Source organism: Dioscorea cayenensis, chromosome 12, assembly GCF_009730915.1.
Source record: "Dioscorea cayenensis subsp. rotundata cultivar TDr96_F1 chromosome 12, TDr96_F1_v2_PseudoChromosome.rev07_lg8_w22 25.fasta, whole genome shotgun sequence".
Lineage (NCBI taxonomy): Eukaryota > Viridiplantae > Streptophyta > Magnoliopsida > Dioscoreales > Dioscoreaceae > Dioscorea > Dioscorea cayenensis.
In genome coordinates, this window is record NC_052482.1 from 13,454,945 (window position 1) to 13,465,698 (window position 10,754).

Sequence of the window (10,754 nt, forward strand, 5' to 3'; positions counted from 1 at the left end):
TAGAGTGTGAAAGAATGAGAAGGAGATGAAGAAGTATTTAACACTCAAGAGTCTAGATTTTTTTCTCCCAATGAAGCTTTTCAGCCAAAAATTTACATTTAGTCCCTCAAAACTTAACTTCTTACAAGTCAGTCCCTGCAAAACTCACAAATGGTCCCTGAATTATGAAATAGTATTCTCAAAAAGGTCCTTGGAAACTATCAAATGGTCCCTGAAGTATAACACAATATTTCAAAAAAAGGTCCCTACCGCCTTACCTTTCAGTCCTTGGTTTCCAGAAATATTTTATATCAATCCTTTTTCTATTACTCTTTAACCCAAAAATCTTTTAAAAACTTTTTACACTTAAGTCCTTTGTTCCGCCTACTTGTAGTTTCTCAACAAGACTATCGTAGAAAATTCTTATCGGACTCGTAGTAATACCGAATATATTTTCCAATGTATATCTAAAGGTTCGAGTATATACGCATAGGGAGTGTTCTGATCGATTCTTTTAAAAGCCCGTAGTGCTTTTATAAGTTTTCAAGACTTCCTGCTCAAAAATCACGTTTAGATAGCTTTTCCGCAGTATGTGTCGATAAAAACCTGAAACGAAATTTTTGGTAGTTTATGTACGTGCATGGAAAAGCACTTCTTGAAGCTATTTTCGAGTTATTAAATTACTATGTTACTCCCTTTATCAAATAAAGAAATGACTATGCTTTTATAATTTTTGTTTTTTCAATAATAATAATTATGATTATAATTATAATTATAATCATAGTACATTAGTATTAGTGTTAGAATTAGCACATACAATATATTAGTATTAGTATGTTAGCATATCAGTATTAGTACTAGCACATTTGTATACTTTAGTACTAGCAACAGCATCATTATTAGTATATCAGTATTTAGTATCCATATCAGTCATCATTAATACATCAGCACATCAGTATTATTACATCATCAGCATATTACATCATCATCAGCATATTAGTATTACATTAGTATGTTAGTATATTTATATTTGTACTAGTATATTAGCATTCATATTAGTATTCATATATTATAATTAGTATATTAATTAGTATTTGTATCTCATATTAATATTATTATTATATTTAGTATTAATATTAGTATGTTAGTATATTAGTATTAAAAACTAGTGTCATTATAATAAACCAATGAACGCCCATCTTTAGCAATTTGACATTGAAAAAGTCCCTTTCAAGAATGCATATCCAAACAACTTTACATATATAAAAAGTGCGTCTACATTAACATATCCAAACATAAAATATAGAAAAGCAGCTTTAACTTACTCTCATAAATGACTTTTTTTAAAAAGTCCTTCTACCAAACTTAAAAAAGCACTTTTTTTAGTTGCTAATCCAAACAAGGCCTTAGTTATGTATGAAATTTGAAAGTTATTGACATGTTGCTGAAAATTGAAAGTTTGTGTTGTATTTTTTTTTTTACAAACTTGTGTTTTGTTTGAATTTATATTTTAAATTGTATTTGATTATTTTGAAATATTGGTTGGATTTTATTTAAGATATCAACTTAATATTTATAAATTATAAAAAAATTTGTATTCATATTTTTCAAATATTTAGTAATTTACAATGCATGTTACATATTTAAATATAATTAAAGTTATAAAATATATATTATATTATGACTGGAGCAATCTTTGAACCATGGCCCAAGAAGAGTTACCACTCCCTGTTGTAGAGTTGGTAACAATCTTAATCATAAAAATAATTTTTCCAAAATTTGAATCTTAAACAACATAACATATTTGTCTTAACTACATAAAATTCATCCATACACTAACTATTATTACATTCCTTCTTCATCAAACTTTGTATTCAAATCGAGTTATTTTTTCTGTAAAAAAGTTATGAAAAGAACTTCAATTTTATTACTAGGCATATATATGATTTGTATATTAGCATTTGCACAGGAGTAAATATTAGTTTGCTCATAGGTGTGCCAGCAAATATTAACAATTTATTTTGAATATACAAAACTTGGGTATATTAAGACCAAATTTGGAAAAAAAAATTAAGAACGTTACTTAGAATAATTCAATTGTATAATTCTTCTCTTTGAAATAATCATCCTACAAATGTCATGGATTAGATATATATGCCTATAAAATAAAGTTTTGAAAAATTTTATCAAATTATAAACAAATCAAAGAATTATTTATAAATATAAAAAAATTTAAGAGCTACGCATGAAGAAAATATAATAAGAAATTTGTACTAATAAATTTTCTTTTTCATTGTGATCAGGGGCGGACCCACATGGGTGGCAGCCAGGGCTGAAGCCCGGGCTGGCCGACAGGAAAACCTTAGAAGAACCGTGTCCAATAAATTTTTTTATACAAATATTAATGTTTAATAATATTTTATTTGTATCTAGCTAATAAGTAATGGACATGGGCTTGAGTGGTTTGTGAGAGTTGAATGATGTGAGCCCACTCTGGTTCAAATCCTAGAGGTTACAATATTAAGTTTTTAATAATTTTAGTAATTAAAACAAGTTTTTCTCAAAAATTGTGAAAAATTTTAAAAAAATTATAAAAACAATGTTCTAAAACTTTTATAATTTTTAATAATTAAGATAAATTGATAATGTCGCATGACTAAAATGTAAAATTCAAGAATGAAAAATTTTTTTCTTATTTAAAAAAATTACTAAAAATTTTTAAGTTTTAATAAAAATTCGAGAAACCGTTCATAACATCCATCACAATGACAGTAATTGACTTAACACCCCCTTACCGATGAGTTTTGGTTCTGCCACTGGTCGTGGTTGAACTAAGGAGAGACCATGGTTGAGCTAATGCCGAAAAATTAAAGGGTGACGAATATGAGAATATTAACTTTTATTTAAGCCCGGGCTGAACTAAATTCCTGAGTCCGCCACTGATTGTGATAATATCATTGACGTAATAGCTACAAATTTTTTGCTTCTCAAAGCAATTAATGAACCAAAGACATTGTATCCTAATTTTATAGTTGTACATTTCAATTTTTTTATTTTTATTTTAGTTCATGTAGAGATTGACCACCGGAATAAATATATGTGAGTTGATGTAGAGTGCTTGATTGTGAGATGTGTATATCTCTATATAGCAGACACTTTGAAAATGTTGTAATCAGATTCTCGCCCAATAAATAGTCTTATTAATAGTTCCAAACGGGTAAAAGTACGATAATTTTTTGCTCAACCACACAAGTAATGTAATTAAGCACAAATAAGCATTCAAGAGAAAGGAAACACATGAATTAGTTACCCAGTTCAGTACAACCTTGTCTACATCTGGAGGGCCCAGCCGAAGAGAGCAGTTCACTAAAAGATGTAAAGAATAAATAGTACAACACTCACTCTCATTTACACAATGACAAAGAATAATCCTCTCTAGATTGGCCGATGGCCACTCTCCTCAACCAACTTGCCAGGGTCTCTCACTCGTGGCATATTCTAAATCTTAAAGCATGGTATCCTATATAGACGTCTTTACGTCTCAACAAAGCTTCCTTTTTTAGACTCTCTGCGGCTTCCTAACTTGAACACCTTTTAAAGTTAGACATTGCAACTCCAATTACAACCGAGCTTGGAACGCGGTCCACCTACTGATCCCGACTGAGTTCTAGCTCCCGTTGTAACACTCCTTGCGGCACCACCAACCTTCCTAGTTGCTCCAGCTCTCATAGACGCTGTCCACTCCTCCCAAGTTTCTGCCACCAGTAACTAGCCTCCTTCCTCACATCATATAAGTAGGTCCCTCTACCGAGAGTCGCACCCACCAAGGCATGAATCCATCTCACCAAAGATGGCCTCCAAAGATCTCCCCAATCTTCTTTCCAAACTTGGTCCAAGTTTGGTCTTCACAAAATCTTCAAACTTGATCTTCATTTATCCAAGTTCGGTCTTCAATATACTGTTAATAAACTTGATCTCCTCTCATTCAAGTTTAGCTCTTTAATATCTTCCAAGCATGATATTCATTCATCCAAGCTTGGGTCTTCAATATTCTATCAAATCTTGCCATAAATGTCTTGTGTCCTTGAATAGATTATGTCTTCAAATAGTTCCGCCTTATAATTAGATTTGGATCTTTTCGTCAAATTGCATTGCTAATTATGATCTTGAGAATTATGTTGGCTTGACCTTGTCTTTCTTAGTTTGTGTCTTCAAATAGCTTCACACCAAACTAAGCTCCATGTAATCCTTGGTCTCAAAAAGATGATCTTCATACTTGCGAACAATAGATTATTCATCTCTTTGGAATATCCTTCACATGGTCTTCAAGAAAAGATTTTACCAAAGATAGATTTTATCATCTTGGATCTTACCAAAAATAGATTAAATTATATCTATGAAAAACTTGCTCTTCACGAGAGATCCTTTCACCTTAATGCTCTTTCCAAAGATAGACTCTTCAATGATAGTTGCGAAGATATTCTCAATATGTCTTTTGCTTACTCCTCAAGAGAGATCTTCCAAGGTTGATGCTTGTACCAAAGATAGCTTCAATAGATTTTCTCCACTTGGTTCATTGAGAGAGATCCTCCAAATATAAGCTCCTACCAAAGATATTTCCATATGATTTCTTAAGAGATCCTCCAAATATCACACCAACCACGGTCTTCTAGTCTTCAAGCCATATCATCATCCTTTCCCAAGTCAACTTCCCATGTCACTAGGCTTGCCACGTTATTACCATTGCCACGTCATCTTAACTTGTGTTAAATGATGCCAACTATAGAGTCTAGCTCTAACACTTATGATATCACATGTTGTGATAATATTGATATTAAACTTGAAAAGCAACTATATTTTTTGGCCCAAGTAAATTATCATCTGGTTTTGTTTGATCATCGAGTTTTAATCGAGAACTGCATATGTGGTATGTCACTGACCATTGATCATGTACTACTGTGGAATAACGGCTCAGGTTGCTGAATGCATTGTATTATTTTTTGGCACGATCTATTTGGTACGGTTTTGATTCCATGTCAAATTTATCACGGAAATTGGCACAAAACAAAAGTTAGTGACAAAGTTGTCACGGTGTTTGGCACGGTTACCAAATAGTGAAAATTTTGTCACGGCATTTGGCGTCATTTATGTTTTCATCTAAAATTTAGGCAAAAGCCTGTGCCAAAACTCGTGACAAACACATCATCCCCTTCTTTGTCAAGGTTTTTGGCACGATCAAGCCCAAACAGTGCAAAAAACCTTAACAATTGAGTACATGGCCATTATCATAGTTTTTCACACGGTTTAGGCTTAGTCGTGCCACAAACCGTGACAAACACATCATCCCTTTCTTTGTCACAGTTTTTGGCACGGCCAAGCCAATACCGTGCCAAAAAATGTGACAATGGTATACATGCATTTGACACAACTGTTGGCATGGTTTAGGCTTGGTCGTGTTAAAAACTGTGACAAACTCATCATCCCTTTCTTTGTTAGTGTTTTTTGGCATGAGCAAGCCTAAACTGTGCCAAAAACAGTGACAATGGAGTACATGGCATTTGGCACAGTTTTTGGAATAGTTTTGGCTTGGCCGTACCAAAAAACGCTGACAAACATATCATCTTTTTCTTTGTCACGGTTTTTGACACAACCAAGCCAAAATTGTTTCAAAAATCGTGCCAAATGCCATGTAATCCATTGTCACGGTTTTTGGCATGGTTTAGGCTTGCCCGTGCCAAAAACTGTGACAAACTCATGATCCCTTTCTTTGTCAATGATTTTGGCACGACCAACCCAAAACTGTACCAAAAACTTAATTTTACTCTATATTTATAATAATTACATAATAATTATACTTTATTTATAATAATTATGCACCCAAAATAAAATACTTAATTTTTTTATATTAATTTAAAATTAGATAAGTATAAATTTTATTGCATAATTTAATTTCGCATACACATGATACTCTATATTTATACTAATTATACTCTATTATAATAATTATATAATAACTATACTCTATTTATAATAATTACATATCTGCAATAAAAAAAACTTAAATTTTTTCTTGCATAATATTTTCTTAGAAACTCTCTACTATGATTCACAAAAATATATGAGAATTTTCTTGCATAATTTAATTACGCATACACATGATATTCTATATTTATAATAATTATATACCCACAACAAAAAAAAAACTTAATTTTTTTCTTGCATAATATTTTCTTAGAAACTCTCTACTATGCTTCACAAAATAATATGAAAATTTTCTTGCATAATTTAATTATGCATGCACATGATATTCTATATTTATAATAATTATACTCTATTTATAATAATTACGTACCCACAATTAAAAAAACTTAAATTTTTTCTTGCATAATATTTTCTTTAAAACTCTCTACTATGCTTCACAAAAATATATGAGAATTTTGTTGGATAATTTAATTACGCATACACATAATATTCTATATTTATAATAATTATACTCTATTTATAACAATTTTTATATTATAATTTAAAATTAGATAAGTATAAACTAAATAATATTGTTAAAATTGATTATTTAAAATTCATATGAAAGGAAAAAATTATATTTATGATAAGGAAATAATAATTAAGATTTGCTTTAAAATTATATATAATGTGAATTAAGGTGTTTTACCTTGCTCTGTCAATTACAAAGTTGGTGTAATGGGTATGAGAATTTGGAGAGATGATGGATTGCATTGGTTAGAAGATTTCAAATCATAAATGTTACGGATGGGCATTAATTATATATTCGTATCATATGTTTTTAAGTATGATTATTTTCATTTTTATAATAATAATAAACATAAAATATTTTTAAACATTGTGCTATTTTGTTTGCTGATGTTAAATTTGAGCTTTTATCAAGAGATTGATTGCATTATTAATGACATGTTGGGGAGTTAAATTTAATGGGTTTTTTTTTTTTTCTATAAACTAAGTTTAATATTTATTTTTAAAAAAAACTAAAATGTTTAGCTTAGTATCATCGAAAAACCGGATTAAATTTCGATATTAATTTATTTTGTATATAATTGTGATAATATTTATATGTTATAATTATAATTAATTAATTAATTAATTAATTAAAGAATTATAATACTTTTGATTTCTTTTAAAAATTAAAAATTAAGGAATAAATAAATTATTATATATATTAATAATAAAACTAATAATAAATATATAATAATAGTAATAATAATATCGGTTATGGGAAAAAGTGAAAAACCCCTAGGTCTAGTTTTCCCAACCCACTCAGAAATCCCACTATCTTTACTGGCCGCCAAATCCCAACCCACATTTCTCATATTCTTCACTAACCTTGTCCTCGCGCAAGAGTCTTCCAACAACCTTCTCAGCCGGAGTCTCCTGCGCCAAGGGCCACATTCTGCGCCTTGTCCTCGAGAACCTCTCCCTTTCCGTTGAGTCCCTGGCCCTCCTAGCCAACCTCCGGCGCCGCTGTTAGCCAACCTCCAACAAGGCAACAAGAATAGAAGCTAGCGCCAAAGCTGACGAGCCTTCAACCTCGGCGACACAGCCTCATTGACCCCATGGCTATTCGGCGGGGTTTAAGAACAAGCCGAAGCCCCCCATTATCGTTACCCGTAATAGCCCAGCGTGATTTGCTCTCACATCATTAAAGTCCCCGAGTGGCGCCAATGTTCTGGAAACCTTGTCAGAGTATGAACGTCAGCACGGTCGTAGTGTTTGTGTGCTATCTAGTGGCAATGCCGTAGTCAACGTCACGTTACGCCAGTTGAGGGTTTCATCTCCGGGAAGCATTGTGGTGACATTACTTGGTCAGTTTGAGATACTATCCTTGACTGGGACTGCATTGCCACCTCCTCTCTTTTGTTCTTCATGAAGGCAGAAAAATTCCATAGAAATTCACGAAAAAATTGAAGAAATCTCTAACTTGGAACACGAGCAATAAGTCGAAATCGATTTCAAGGTATAGTAGTGTTCTATACGATGTTGTGGATCAATCTTGTCAGTATTTCGCTTCGATTCTGTTATTTTTGTTTGATTTTATTGGTTTTAGTAGAGTTTAGCCCCTTTTTTATAATTGATTATATTGATTATAATGCTTTATATTCCAGAGTAAAGAGTGTCATTGAGCACTTGGATGAGGCCTTTGCATAGGTTTGTTAATTGTTTTTAATCTCCATACTCTATGTTTGGCTTTTATTTCAAGTACTTTGTTGGATTTTGAAGCCTGAAGTGGTGTGATCAATAGGAACCGGCAACCCACCTAGTACTATGGATATGAGAGCATTTCTGCTTCAAAAATTAAATCCCACGGGGCGTGATCAGGTTCATAATTATTTCTCTAAATCTCTTGTGCCATATCTTGATGATCTTTTTTGATGTTAATAGATAATTTATTAATAACAGATGCTTTACAAATATGATTCACAGTATCTGAACTGGTTGCTGGCCAAACTATTCAACATACTAATACTTATATAATTTGGAAATAATTGAAGTATCCATGTGATTGGTTAAATGCCATTTACCATCTTTATAGTCATCCATCCGGTGGTTATACTAGTTCAGTCATGGTAAACTCTGATTGATGCCATATCTGTGAGGGATTGACCTGCCATGTTTGATGGCCAAAATTTATGAGGACAAGCTAATAAAGATATGACCCATGCAAAATATTGATAAGTCTTTCTGAGATCTTTTGCCTGTACTTGGGAATGTTTATTTTATCTGTTTTGATGATGTGGAAGCCCCTTAACTTTCCAAAAGCTAGAGTGTGTATTGCATTTTTGCTTCTCCGCTGAAGTCTGTTACTTATATACAGTGAGTTTGTGAAATATCATACCACCGTTTTCTCTCAAACACTGCAGTTTTATTCTTGTTAGTATTTATATCTGTGTTTTAATTTTATATATTAATATTCTTGAATTCTTAGCAGATTTCTTAATTGTTTATGGTGCTTACAGGAGTTTTGGTAAATTGATTTTGTTTCCATACAAAAATTTGGATAACAAAAGATATTTTGGAGCTGATAACATGAAGAGAAAGGTATTGCAAAAAGATACCTTTGCATGTATTGAACACAAAACCATTGTTCCTTGATTTGTTCAAAGATTGTGATCAATTTTTTCTTTGATATTTCCTATCAATAGGTTTACTAGACAAGCTCAAACTCAAAGTTTTGTATTCATTGGAGATTTTCCAGTTCATGAGGTACCTATTTCAGATTGTTAGTTTAATCTTTGCAATGTTATCAATATATCTCATAATGCTGGATGTTTTTCTATAATTTTTTCCCTCGCAGTTTCTTCTTCATGTTATAACTTCTGTAATTTATATGTTATAACTTTGTAGGCATGAAATCTTCATATATCATTCTTTAAATTATTTTTCTTTAATCTTTTCCCTCACAGTTGCTTCTTCATGCCATTGATACTTTCAATCCAAATGTAGTTCTAGTAGTGGGCAAGTGAGTTAATCTTGAATTTCACATTAATCTTTCTCTAGGTTTAACCACCACTACATAATATCTTCTCTAGTGAGGGAATTCATTTATGATTTACATTGTCCAGTTCCAGGCCTGAATGCATCATTATTGCTTTATTGTTTGGAAGAATGATAATTATAACTTAGTAGTCATGAAATCTTCATATATCATTCCTTAAATTATTTTTTCTTAGGTGGTAGGGCAGCTAGTTATGCAAAAGCTTTTCAGATAACTGAAGCGATTGATTATTGGCTTCCTGTTACCCGCTCTTCATAATTATCTTGACATGATTGCAACTCATTGTCCTATATTTGCTTTTTTTATTGTTTTACAATCTAAAACTTTTGTGCAGGAGAAACTCTGTACATGCTAAAATATGTATTACAACAGAATCTAAAGGTGGATGCTGAAACTTCTATAAATGTTTGAACATGCTGTATGTTTAATATTTGCAATGTTATCAATGTGTCTCATAATGCTCCTCAACTGAAGCTTTTCCATAAGTATCTTGCTTTCTATCATATGATTATAACTAGTCAAATATTTATAAAATAATTTTGGTTTTATGTTTTGATCTCTTGTCAAAGAAATTACTTGGTGAGTGGCATCAACTTGATCCATTATTTGGCATTACAATGCCTTGATGTTAACTATCACCATGTTTTTTTACATTATATTTTATTACTATTATTTAAATTTATGGTTTGTAATGTTTTATCAGTATTGAAATGATTTGAGTTGCTTGAGTTTTGATATCCAGATGTGTGTACATATATGTATGTATTAGATTCAAAAGTGTGTTTTTTTTTTTAAATTTTTTTATGTGATAATAATTTTATATGCATATATTAACCATGCATAAAAAATATATGATTTTTCTTGAAGAACACGGACATTGTACATAGTAGATTTTGATTTTAGTTTCTTTTTTTTAACTTATGTTTATCATAATTCTCTCTTTTTTTTTAATTACAACATCCATGTTATTGTATAAAATAAATTACAATGGCAAACCCCTAAATCTTGTCTCATCGAGGTAATTTTCCACAATTAAATGTTATTGAATATAGTATTAAATTCCAAAAAAATAAAAATAAAAAAAATCAGAAAAACCATGTCATTGTATAGCCCTTTATTTATCTATGAAAAAATAAAAAAAAATATTAACTTTTTTAAAAAAATATTTATTAGTGTGGTTCTAATTATTTTAAAAGAGATAGCAGGGGTATTCAAGGAAAATTAAGAGTATTTTGGGATGGAAACTCAA

General features: G+C 30.9%; 1 long non-coding RNA gene across 1 annotated transcript; it reads left to right on the forward strand.

Moving 5' to 3' along the window:
- Positions 1 to 7,346: 7,346 nt before the first annotated feature.
- LOC120274091 lies at positions 7,347 to 9,985 on the forward strand. The gene is made up of 6 exons (XR_005540697.1): positions 7,347 to 7,966; positions 8,115 to 8,157; positions 8,252 to 8,328; positions 8,967 to 9,048; positions 9,153 to 9,213; positions 9,840 to 9,985. It is a non-coding gene; the product is annotated as an uncharacterized LOC120274091 (long non-coding RNA).
- Positions 9,986 to 10,754: the final 769 nt, after the last annotated feature.